Source organism: Oncorhynchus gorbuscha, linkage group LG10 (assembly GCF_021184085.1).
Source record: "Oncorhynchus gorbuscha isolate QuinsamMale2020 ecotype Even-year linkage group LG10, OgorEven_v1.0, whole genome shotgun sequence".
Classification (NCBI taxonomy): Eukaryota; Metazoa; Chordata; class Actinopteri; order Salmoniformes; family Salmonidae; genus Oncorhynchus; species Oncorhynchus gorbuscha.
The window spans coordinates 39070512-39083836 of NC_060182.1; the positions used below are offsets into that span (position 1 = coordinate 39070512).

General features: G+C 40.8%; 1 pseudogene; it reads right to left on the reverse strand.

Moving 5' to 3' along the window:
* Positions 1-365: 365 nt before the first annotated feature.
* Positions 366-10618, reverse strand: LOC124046053 (annotated as a pseudogene).
* Between the last annotated feature and the right edge of the window lie 2707 nt (positions 10619-13325).

Consider the following 13325-nt stretch of genomic DNA (forward strand, 5'->3'; position numbering starts at 1 on the left):
AGAGAGAGGAGTTGGGCAGCTGGTGCTGAGGCCCTGTGTTGATTCTGACTTTCAAAGTGGCACACAAGTGCACAACAAAAAACAAAAATTCACAAACAAAAAGCAAAAGAACAGAAGTGTAGGATTAAGGAATGGGTCATATATCATCCTGCAACATTGCCTTAAATTATGTAAAGTTATTAGTAGTATTAACTCAAATGAAGTAGATTAAAGTAAATGGTGTTGCAATTGCACTGCAACTAATGTACACACAGCCTACATGATGGTTCATAACAGCAAAGAATTTTCAGAATAATCATTGAATGATAATTGAGGAAAATTGTTTGCTATAATTATGTTATAAATATAAATACGTTTCAAGCAAAGTGTTTTAAAATGTTTAATTAGACTTAATAAATGACAGAGTAATTTTCAAATATTTAATTTTGTTCCAATCTTAGTCAACAGCAGAGGATAGGGTTAAAGCATCCTGGGGCAAATATAGCTTCTACCGGTCCATCATTCACCTGTTTCACATGACATCAATCTTTGTACAAAACAACAAAAATTAGCAGATAATTATCTATTCACCATCGAACTTCATCTTAATAAATTCTGTTAAAAAATAATTAAATTATATAACAATATTGATATGAGAATATATTGTTCAGAATAAAAAATACATAAAACACACAGGATGTTGTAGTTTCTATTCCTACAAAACTGCAATTAACCATATTACATATCTCTAATCACTCAGGAAATATAGCATACATGTCCCATGTGTGCCTCAATACTTACTTACAGAACTGTGCAACATTGTCAATAGCATCCTGATACCATGGAGATTGGTCACTTCTTAGGTTTTATGTAGGACTGGGACTTTAGGTCCAGGATCATGTGATTTCCTGGAAGAAGCCGCCCTGGCCTCCCTCCTCTGCCCCTTAGTGGCCTCTGCTGGGCTATGTTTCCAGGAAAGGGGCCTGCTGGACAGGCTGTGAGAGAGCCCTACACAGGGAGAGATCGGCTCATTGAGAAAAACAAAAACACAGAGGGGAGGTGGGAAGACTCTCCCTCCTTACAGAAGGCTGCTGGCGCCATGACAGGAAAAAGTTCCCGCCGCCACAATGTCAAGAAAACCTGTCTGTCTGCTCTGGCCTTCCTTCTTAAAAAGGTCACAGACCTTCCAGTCTGGAATATACTTAACTCTTATACCAGTGATTGCTACAGGAAATGTAATGACACAATTGTTCATACCAGCATAAGAATTCCAAAAATCAACAACATTAGCTGTGAATGGGAACTTGATGAACACAGAAGGGTAGCAATAGCATATGGATGCAATAAAGAAGACATGAGGTTAAATAAAATCATCATGGTGGACCTACAGATAAAAACACTATGGTGATACATTTTACAATATGTTAACGTTCATGGCATTCCATGTTTGTTGTTGTAGACTACAGTACTGGTACTTTTCAAACATTACCCTCAGTTTGAATCCACAGTGTCTCCCTGTGGCAGAGTTGAGGAATGCTAGACACATACATTATGAAACCATTTTTTCCATGGTAAATCTCATTGACCAGGACATAAAAAATGGGAGCATTTATTTGCGTTTTTTAACAATTTCAGGGTGTAATTAATTCAGAGTAAATAGATAGACATTTACAATGTACAGTACCATTTCACAATCCTTTTCTAAATTCCTCACAAATCAACATCCTAGTATGATCATTAATATGGCAATTATCTTAAAATTCAATACATACAAAAGTGAAATAATTCATGAAAATGTACCATAATAAATGTTATTTAATTCATGCATATTCCTTAAATAACAATTGTCATTAAGGCAAATATCATTACAGAACATTAGTCATTTCAAAATTGTAAACAAATCTTACAATCTGTACAGTAGCACCTTCAAATATCCCAAGGCTCCTCCCATAGCCTCACACACAAACACACATGCAGGAAGGAACCATGCTCAGGAGTCAAACTCTGGCTGCTGCTCTATCAGAACCGTGGTGTCGTCCCTGACCCTGCAGGTCACATCCAGACAGGACACACCCAGTGCTATCAGACATAACCACGTCTAGAGGGAGAGAGAGAGATGGGGAGAGTGGTGTAAGAGAACCAGTACAACGTATAATCATTCTACTGCCAGGACCGCATTCCTACACATACAACTGTCCTCACACAAAGTTTGTTAAAAGTTTAAAGGCCCAGTGGAGTCAAAGAAAGTGATTTGCCTATGTTTGATGTCTATTTTCACACTATAAGGTTGGAATAATACTGTGAAAATTATGATTTCTTCCCTTTGTAAGTGTAAGAGCTGTATGAAAAGAATGCCTGAAATGGTGACCTCACGAGGCGGTAAATAGTTAATAGCCCAATAAGAAAGGAATCCAAACCTCTCTCCCAATAACAGCTAGTTTTCAATTTCCCCCTCCCCACTCAGACCACTCCCAGACAGTCATGGCAAAATTCTTGCTCAATAAATTGCTCTCTACTGAGAAGCTATTTTTGCTTAGTTTTGACAATTTCAATTGAAAACAATCACGGTAAGGTACTTACTTGGCACCCAGAAATGATTTGAAGTTGAGATAAAAACAGCTGCATTGGACCTTTAATAACTGACTCAGTGGTTGAAGATTAAAGTGGTCCTCTAAATAACACTTCTGGTTTGGTATGCTTTGCAAAGACATGGAAACATGACCACACAAACAGCTAAATACAGAAAACAGCATTTATTTCAAATGTAAAAAATACTTACCAGGTAACCCACAAATCCCAAATATGCTATGCAGAGAAAAGCAGCCAACACGTACAGCCACACACTGTTCAGAGAGGTCACATAGATGACTACAAAGTACATGTTGATACAACACACCAACAAGATCACAACTCCTCCCCCAATCTTCCAAAATCTGAAAGGAGAATGGATAGTAACAGAAGTCAGTTGCATAAAAAAAAAAAACTTGTAATCTCATATTATCGTATGTTACGTAACATGTAATGCAACTCAAATGTTATAGTTTTCACTTTAATTGTGGTATACTTACAATCCATTGGCAAATTCACTCATGAGGGAGGATAAACTGGTGAAAGTGAGGATGGGAATCAAAGCAAACGGCAGCTGTGAGAGAGAGAGAGAGAAAGAAAGCAGCCATGAGAAGGGGTCCCACTTGAAGTTGACAATCCCCAATAGATGTTTCAACTATCAGCCAACTACTCTGTTGAAATGCCTGGGGTTGGGGTTAGGGTCACCCTGGGGTGTGGACATGAAGTTAGGATTAGATTTAGAGTTAGGATTGTGGTTGAGGCTAGGTTTACAGTTGAACCAGGATGTGGACATGAAGCTAGGGTTGGGGTTAGGGTTGTGGTTGAGGATAGGTTTAGGGTTGAACCAGGATGTCAATGTGAAGCTAGGTGTAGGGTTACGGTTAGGGTTGAACCGGGATGTGGACATTAAACTAGGGTTAAGGTTAGCAGATTTGCATGCACTGCCGTCTGACCTGACTCACTCGGTTAAAAAAAAAAGTGTAACAAATAACCTGCATGCTCTGCAGCACGTTCAGGAAGTCGTTCATGCCCGTCAGGTGGGTGACGTCCTGGAAGATGGCCACCAGCAGGGTGGGCGTGATGGCGATGGAGCGGGTCAGCAGCACCCGGGAGAAACGGGACCAGCGCAGGTTCAAAAAGCCCTGTAGGGACAGAATGGGTTCAAGATCTGTGACTTTCATTGAGCTAATGTAGGGTTTTATATAATGTCTGGTGTGTGTTTGTGATGACAGAGCTGAGCCACTGTCGTTTTAACTTCTTGCCATCCCAAACACACCACAGCCTATCTGACTGATATCCTTTAGTTAGAGACAGCTAAAGCAATTAGCACATTTTTAAAAATAATCACATTTCTCCAGGGGTTGACTCAAAGTCGATCTTATCTCTCAATTCAATTGACCTTGAATGAATGAATGAGTTCTTGCACACACCTCCATGACAAACTGTCCTGAGTAGGTCCCGGTCATGGTTGAACTCTGACCTGCTGCCAGGATGCCCACAGCCCAGATATATAGTGCTGCAGGGCCAAAAATACAGCCCAGAACCACTCCCTGTAATGATAGGGATAACATTCGGTGTTGTGTCAGGAAAACACCTAGCCCAACAGCAGAGTCATAAACAAGACCTGGGAGTATGGTAATGAAAGACTAGGTATACTGAACAAAAATATAAATGCAACAACTTCAAAAGATTTGACAGAGTTACAGTTAAAATAAGGAAATCATTAAATTCAAATACATTTATTAGACCCTAATATAAGGATTTCACATGACTGGGCATAGGCCCACCCACTGGGGAGCCAGGCCTAACCAATCAGAATGAGTTTTCCCGACAAAAGGGCTTTATTACAGACTTAAATACTCCTCAGCAGCACCCCACCTCCTCAAACAATTCCGCAGGTGAAGAAGCCAGATGTGGAGGTCCTGGGCTGGCGTGGTTACACTTGGACTGCGGTTGTGAAACCGGTTGGACATACTGCCAAATTCTCTAAAATGACATTGGACATTCCTGAGGTCAGCATGCCAATTGCACACTCCCTCAAAACTTGATACATCTGTAGCATTGTGTTGTGTGACAAAACTGCGCATTTTAGAGTGGCCTTTTATTGTCCCCAGCACAAGGTACACCTGTGTAATGATCATGCTCTTTAATCAGTTTCATGATATGCCACACCGGTCAGATGGCTTGATTATCTTGGCAAAGGAGAAATGCTCACTACCAGGGATGTAAACAAATGTGTGCACAAAATGTGAGAGAAATAAGCTTTTTGTGCATATGGAACATTTCTAGGATATTTTATTTCAGCTGATAAAACATAGGACCAACACTTTACAAGCTGTGTTTATATTTTTGTTCAGTATAATTTCCTATGATCATTGTTTTGCCAAATACTGTCACCTAGCACAACAGATCTGGGACCAAGCTAGAATAATAGGGGGAAAAAATCAAAATGGTGGCATTCAGCCTGAGGATGGAAGTGCAGCCTTACGCCTTTGTAGATGTCCACCTGCAGTGTCTCATTGTTCAAGGGGAACAGATCTAGGTGAAGAATACCAGTTGCATTACAGATGTCATGCTGAAATGAAGAGCAATAAAGACATGTTGTTAGGAATGACAAAAACAACACAGTGGCTTAGCAGCAACTCATTGTTCATGTATTGTACAATCCAATGATTAGTTCCTTAGTACCATACAGAGTAGCTACATACGCACCACTTCAATGTTTGTGCGTCCATAGACAGCCTCGGCGAAGACAGCCACCACAAATACGTTGATGAGGAAAGAGAGGAAGAGTGCAATGGTCGACTCAATGAAGAAGTATTTGTTGGCCTCCTTGAGCTCCTTCTTACTGGAACGATCAATCTGTCGAGACTAAGCATTGTCCAACAGAATCACACTTATAGACAGAATGGTAGTGATTGTGGAATTCCTTTCTACGATCATCAACGGACACACTACAACAGTTTCTTGATTGTCAATATCTCCACAAAATCATTATTACAGAATAAAACATTGCAAGACTATACAACAGTGATAGTATAATTGTGATTGAGTGGAAAAATATCGAATATGATTCTAAAATAGAGCCACTGTGGTCTTCCATGGCTACCTTGACGAGGGCAGAGTGCAGGTAGATGTTGTGGGGCATTATGACAGCCCCTACGATGCCCACAGCCTGCTCCAGCTGCACAGGACCACAGCCTTCACAGTACGGCATAAACATCCCCTTGAGCAGCTCCCCCTGGTCCGGACGCACAGTCACATACTGGGAGGAAAAGAGGTCAGAGGTCACCACAACCTTCATCTACATTAGACCATCACATACTGAGAGGGACAATGCTCGTCCACTCAGAGAGCACAGGTATCACTGCTACAAGGCAGGCAGCGTACATGTACAGGGTACATCCACAATCCCTATTCCTCCACAAAAGAATCAAAATGACAGTCAAGCCTTGTGTACCTCATATCCAAAGGTGATGGCCATGATTGTAATAAGGACCCCAAAAAAGGCCTCAAGTTTCCTTAGACCATACTTGTCCAGGAAGAGGAACACAAATGTGTCAATGATGGTGATGAGAACACCCCCCCCACAAAGGTATCCTGTAGACACAGGACGTAACAAATCATTTAGGGTAACCAATATCACTATACTCCCTATTCTGTAATAGGCTATAGTCCAGTACTGTCATCTACCTGCCAGAGGAGAGGAGGTTGAATGCAATGGCACAACCTATGACCTCCTGCATGTCTGAACCTATGATGGCCAGCTCCACCATCAACCACAGGACAATGCGTGGCACCTAGGCAGAAGAGAAATATATGAATTGAACAACATTCTGAAACATTTGACATCCAATACAAAGCAACAGTTGTAGACTAGTACAAAAAAAAAGTCATTTCTGATGAGCAACTGTATTAAAGGCTGTGGAAGAATATGATTTAGTTCATTCAATATTGGTTGGGTTTCTCAGAGAGTGTGAGCAACAAAATGGAGACTCACGGTGGGGTACTGGCGGTTGCAGACTTCTGCCAGGTGCATCCCAGTGACCACACCCAGTCTGGCTGCCAGCCTCTGCAACAGCAGACCAATGATGGTGGCTCCCAGAAGAACCCACAACAGCTGAATACATTGGAGGAGAACAGAGATGTCATCCATCTATGATACACACACAAACGTCTCCAATCATAACGCAACATTTTTCCGAATTTGTTCTTTAAAAAGGCAGATTTCCCTGACCCAGATTAAGTCTACTCCTCTGTCCAACAGCTAGTCAAATACGTCAGCTATAATCTTGACCTGAACCCCCTCCCAAAAAAAAATGTGATCAAATAACTCCAGTGCTAGCTCTCTCTCTCTGTGTTGTCATGTGTTGCTGCCTTGCTATGTTGTCATCTTAGGTCTCTCTTTATGTAGTTTTGTCTCTCTTGTTGTGATGTGTGTTTTGTCCTATATTTATATTGTTGTTGTTTTTTATCCCAGGCCCCCATCCCCACAGTAGGCTGTCATTATGAATAAGAGTTTGTTCTTAACTGACTTGCCTAGTTAAATAAAAGGTTAAATAAAATGTAAAATAAAGGCTTTATTAAATTAATTTACATTTGCCTAGTGTAAATTGCACTTTTGGAAGAGAGATTTTCCATTGAGCTTGCTTTTTAGTCCAGGAATAATGCTTAATCTGGTCTATGAAACTAGCCTTTTGGGTTTGAATAGAACGTTGAACCTTCATGTACCTTGAATCCTGCTTTAGCACCTGACTGCAGGTCTGACTCTATATTTCCTGGGTCTAGGTAGGCGATGCTCATCAGGAACCCAGGTCCTGTGAAGGCCCATAGCTTACGGAAACTGAACCACGTCTAAACCAGGAGGGAGGAATAATGGTTTAAACATTTATTGCTCCAAAACAACATTTTCAAAATGTAAAGTATATATTCTGATGCACTTTTGAGGCCCTTTGCTCCACTATGAGCTAAAAGTAATAAATCAAAATCAAGTAAGCCAAGTCTATTCACTTTGAACAGACCAGCAAATCATAGTACGATTGAGTACGATTGAGATTCTAAGAGAGGCAGTCTGAGACCTTTCTCTCTCATACCTGACTGTCATCATCTGGAATGGGGACCTTATGGTGAAAATAGGTACTAGATACATCAGTTCCCCCATTCTGGCCCTCTGGAAAGACAGAGGGGGCTCCTGGCTGTGTCTGTGTGGTCTCAACTGCTTTCCCCTGTGCCATGTCTCCTGAAATAAGAGACACACTCATTAACATAGCTGAACAACTCAGTCAAACCAGTTCAGGCTATTACATCAGGTCACAGAACGTGCACAATTTTGTTTTACAACTGCAACTTTTACAGCGCAGTAATGTCATCAAGGATGTATTACATTTGGTTCCTTCCTGTCAGTACAGCTGAGCAGGCAAGTATGAACTCAGTGGTGCCTATAGTAAAACTGTATCATGGCTGAAATCCAACCATGCTGACTGCAATAAATATAATCCAGTTATATAGATTTGATTGCAAGAACAAACACCGTGCAACATTGAAAAGCACAAGCCGATCTGAAAGTTATTTGAGCCAGCAGCAAGAAAGTACTTTTATAACAACACTCAACTTTGACTGGCTGTGTCAGTGGCAGTCCAAAGGACACAACTCAAACATTTGCTTGCTGTGTGATATACAGTACCAGTCAAAGGTTTGAACACCTACTCATTCATGGGTTTTTCTTTTACATTGTAGAATAAGAGTGAATACATCAAAACTATGAAATAACACATGGAATCATGTAGTAACCAAAAAAAGTGTTAAAACCAACCAAAATATATTTCAGATTCTTCAAAAGTAGCCACCCTTTGCCTTGATGACAGCTTTGTACACTCTTGGCATTCTCTCAACCAGCTTCACGAGGAATGCTTTTCCAACAGTCCTGAAGGAGTTCCCACATATGCTGAGCACTTGTTGGTTGCTTTTCTTTCACTCCGCGGTCAAACTTATCCCAAACCATCTCAATTATGTTGAGGTTGGGTGACTGTGGAGGCCAAGTCATCTGATGCAGCACTCCACACTCTCCTTGGTCAAATACCCCTTACACAGCCTGGAGGTATGTTTTGAGTCATTGTCCTGTTGAAAAACGAATGGTAGTCCCACTAAGTGCAAACCAGATGGAATGCGTATCGCTGCAGAATGCTGTGGTAGCCATACTGGTTAAGTGTGCCTTGAATTCAAAATAAATCACAGACATTGTCACCAGCAGAGCACCCCCACACCTCCTCCTTCTTGGCCCAAGCAAGTCTCTTCTTATTGGTGTCCTTTAGTAGTGGTCTCTTTGCAGCAATTCGACCATGAAGGCCTGACTCATGTGTCTGTTACTTGAACTCTGTGAAGCATTTATTTGTGCTGCAATCTGAGGTGCAATTCATTCTAATGAACTTACTCTCTGCAGCAGAGGTAACTCTGGGTCTTCCTTTCCTGTGGTGGTCCTCATGAGAGCCAGTTTCATCACAGCGCTTGATGGTTTTTGCAACTGCACTTGAAGAAACGTTCAAAGTTCTTGAAATTGTACAGACCTTCATGTCTTAAAGTAATGATGGACTGTCGTTTATCTTTGCTTATTTTAGCTGTTCTTGCCATAATATGGACTTGGTCTTTTACCAAATATGGCTATCATCTGTATATCATCCCTACCTTGTCACAACACAACCAATTGGCTCAAACGCATTAAGAAGGAAAGAAAATCCACAAATTAACATTTAACAAGGCACACCTGTTAATTGAAATGTATTCCAGATAACTACCTCATGATGCTAGTTGAGAGAATGCCAAAAATGTACAAAGCTGTCATCAAGGCAAAGGGTGGCTACTTTGAGGAATCTCAAATTGAAAATATATATTTTGATTTGTTCAACACTGTTTTGGTTACGACATGATTCCATGTGTTATTTCATAGTTTTGATGTCTTCACTATTATTCTACAATGTAGAAAATAGCAAAAAATAAAGTAAAAAACCCTTGAATGAGTAGGTGTGTCCAAACTTTTGACTGGTACTGTAGATCTCAAAAACCGGACTGTAAGCAAGCAAAGCAAGTTTATTTTCTGTAACATGTAGCCGACTTACACAGTATGGTTTCTGAGATGTGTGTGCATGACAAACCAACCTCTGTGCAACCTGACTTCAAATGGACTGCAATTGACACAACAAGTCAATGTCACAGAAATGAAGCGGTTTCTTCTCTGCTGCTCCTACCATAGAATACACTTTATAATGTTCGAATTCTATGGCTCCCTTACCTTCTCCATGCGTTAGCTCCTGGTCTGTAGGAACACTAGGAGGTAGTGAGGAGATGTGGATGTTCTCAGGATGGGGGGTTCTGTCTGAAAACAGTAACACAGAGTTATAATTTAGGGTAGATTATGGTGTGGTAGGCAAACCATTTTCACAAAAAGTATACTAGCCTAATGTACACAAAACTAATCCACCCCATGCAAAGAGAACTGGGACTTCCCACATAGACCTACTGTAAATTACAGGGATTAGCTGAAAAATGCCACCCACAAAACAATTGGACTGACTGAGTCAAATAAAAACCAAACTTTTTTTACTTGATCAACAATTCATAAATTTATGATAACAATGGAAATATTTTTTTATACTTCATGCACTGAATAAGGAAAGAGCAAAAGAAGCATGCATTGAACATAACCATAAGCACATTTTCTGTACAGTACGCTTCACATATTTTTTTAAAGTCCATCTATGTAACATATCAAATAGTGCCGCTAAGGTCTGACACATGTCACCCTCGCAGCTGAATTAATGTATTTCTTCCCCCTCGCGCTGAGATATTTCAGCTCTACTGTCACCTTACCTGTCGTCAGAAAAGATACACATTTTGATGAACTGAATCGCTTCATCCTTGTCTTCTTCAAAGTCAAAAGGTAGGCTACCTGTCCATTAATTAATAGGTCCTCGTGGACGACATGGATATGAGCATGCAGGTGCAGTTAGGTATTCAGGTAAATAATATGACTTCCTGTTTTGGAATAACCTACTTTGTGTGGCAGTTGATGCTGCGTTCATATCATGTCGGACCCGGAGTGATCAGAGGGAACAACTTATCTACCTCGGAGGAACGAAATGGGAAGGATCTCAATGGCATTTTCCTCGCGTCCTCTCTCTTCTCGCCTCGTTCTCAAACCTTCTCCTCCAATGGGTTTTGAGAACGAGGCGAGAGGACCCAAAGAGTATGTAATTGAGGTTCTCCCATGGAGTGTTCACGACAAGTGCAAAGATCTCGGTCGGAACACAATAACCATTTTATTTTATAATATACATTTTATTTATATATATATTTTTTAGCCCTTTTCCTAGCCAATTTCGTGGTATCCAATTGGTACAGTCATGGCCAAAAGTTTTGAGAATGACACAAATATAAATTTTCACAAAGTCCGCTGCCTCAGTTTGTATGATGGCAATTTGCATATACTCCTGCATGTTATGAAGAGTGATTCAGCTGTGGGATCTGGGCACCACCAGTACAGAGCTTGCTCAGGAATAGCAGCAGGCAGGTGTGAGTGCATCTGCACGCACAGTGAGGCGAGGACTTTTGGAGGATGGCCTGGTGTCAAGAAGGGCAGCAAAGAAGCCACTTCTCTCCAGGAAAAACATCAGGGACAGACTGATATTCTGCAAAAGGTACAGGGATTGGACTGCTGAGGACTGGGGTAAAGTCATTTTCTCTGATGAATCCCCTTTCCGATTGTTTGGGGCATCCGGAAAAAAGCTTGTCCGGAGAAGATAAGGTGAGTGCTACCATCAGTCCTGTGTCATGCCAACAGTAAAGCATCCTGAGACCATTCATGTGTGGGGTTGCTTCTCAGCCATGGGAGTGGTCTTACTCACAATTTTGTCTAAGAACACAGCCATGAATAAAAACTGGTACCAACACATCCTCTGAGAGCAACCTCTCCCAACCATCCAGGAACAGTTTGGTGACGAACAATGCCTTTTCCAGCATGATGGAGCACCTTGCCATAAGGCAAAAGTGATAACTAAGTGGCTCAAGGAACAAAACATCGATATTTTGGGTCCATGGCCAAGAAACTCCCCAGACCTTAATCCCATTGAGAACTTGTGGTCAGTTGACACATCGACGGTACCGACTTCAGGTGAGTCCAGTAGGGTGGATTGAGACACAGCCCACACAACAACAAAAATCATATCTCTAGCTTAAGCTGATGGATTTTGATGGGGATTTTCTTATTATGTTACTTAGATTACCGCACCGGTGTGTCAAAAGACTCTAGGGGGTTTTAAGGAATGTTTTTCAACAGAATCGGCAGAATGAATACACCCCTGATAACGTGCACACACAGTTGGATCATAGCAGCCACATACAAACAGCATCATCACTTTGCTCATTGCTTTTTGCATCTAGGTATTGGAATTTTAACATATTGCCCCATGTGCATTGTGTAATTTATCCATGGTCCCTAACTAGCCCCTAACTACCACAGGCATTACAATCGGGTCATGTGCACCTGCACTCCATATTGATGATTACTTGTGTGTTGCCAGCTGTGAGCATGTGGGCAAGATTGAAACAAACCCAACCTTAATTTATATTGTGATGCAGCCATGACAATAAGTCTCACAAAACTCAGTTTTGGACGAGACTGACTTTACAACCAAAATTATCCAATCAAAACTTTGTAGTCGATTTTGACAGTATAATAAATGTTTCTGACTCACATTGATCCCAAATAATATTAGTCAGTTCTACCACCTCAACATTGCTAATTTAAACAGGGTTTAATATAATGTAGTAAAGTTCAGCTTCACTCCACAGGGGGGCACTGTGTCACTGTCAGAAGATATGTGCTTCAATCAGAAAAACATTCTCTCTTTTCGGTCTCAGCTGGCTAGCCAACCATCTATTTACAGAAACGAAACCCATCATATACACTCGCCGGAAATAAACACTTTTCCTAATATCATGATTCAAATCAACATCCTTAGCTTGCCCATTTACTAAAAGTACTGTTAAATAACTCTGACTGACACCCAATAGCGTAAGGATGCTGAGCGCTAAACGCTAGCCTATTTTGTATTTATTATGAATCCCCATTACTCTTCCTTGGGTCTAGAAAAATTAAGGCAGCTATACACAGTAAAAAAAAAAGATTTTACAATGCATTAAGTGTGTACCCTCAGGCCACTACTCTACTACCACATATCTACAACAACAAAAATCTATGTATACGTGTGTGTATAGTGCGTATGTTATCACGTGTGTGTCTGTGCCTGTGTCTCTTCACAGTCCCTGTTGTTCCATAATGTGTATTTGTATCTGTTTTTTTTATCTGATTTCCCTGCTTGCATGAGTTACTTGATATGGAATAGAGTTCCATGTAGTCATAGCTCTACAGTGCCTTGCGAAAGTATTCGGCCCCCTTGAACTGTGCGACCTTTTGCCACATTTCAGGCTTCAAACATAAAGATATAAAACTGTATTTTCTTGTGAAGAATCAACAACAAGTGGGACACAATCATGAAGTGGAATGGCATTTATTGGATATTTCAAACTTTTTTAACAAATCAAAAACTGAAAAATTGGGCGTGCAAAATGATTCAGCCCCTTTACTTTCAGTGCAGCAAACTCTCTCCAGAAGTTCAGTGAGGATCTCTGAATGATCCAATGTTGTCCTAAGTGACTAATGATGATAAATACAATCCACTTGTGTGTAATCAAGTCTCCGTATAAATGCACCTGCACTGTGATAG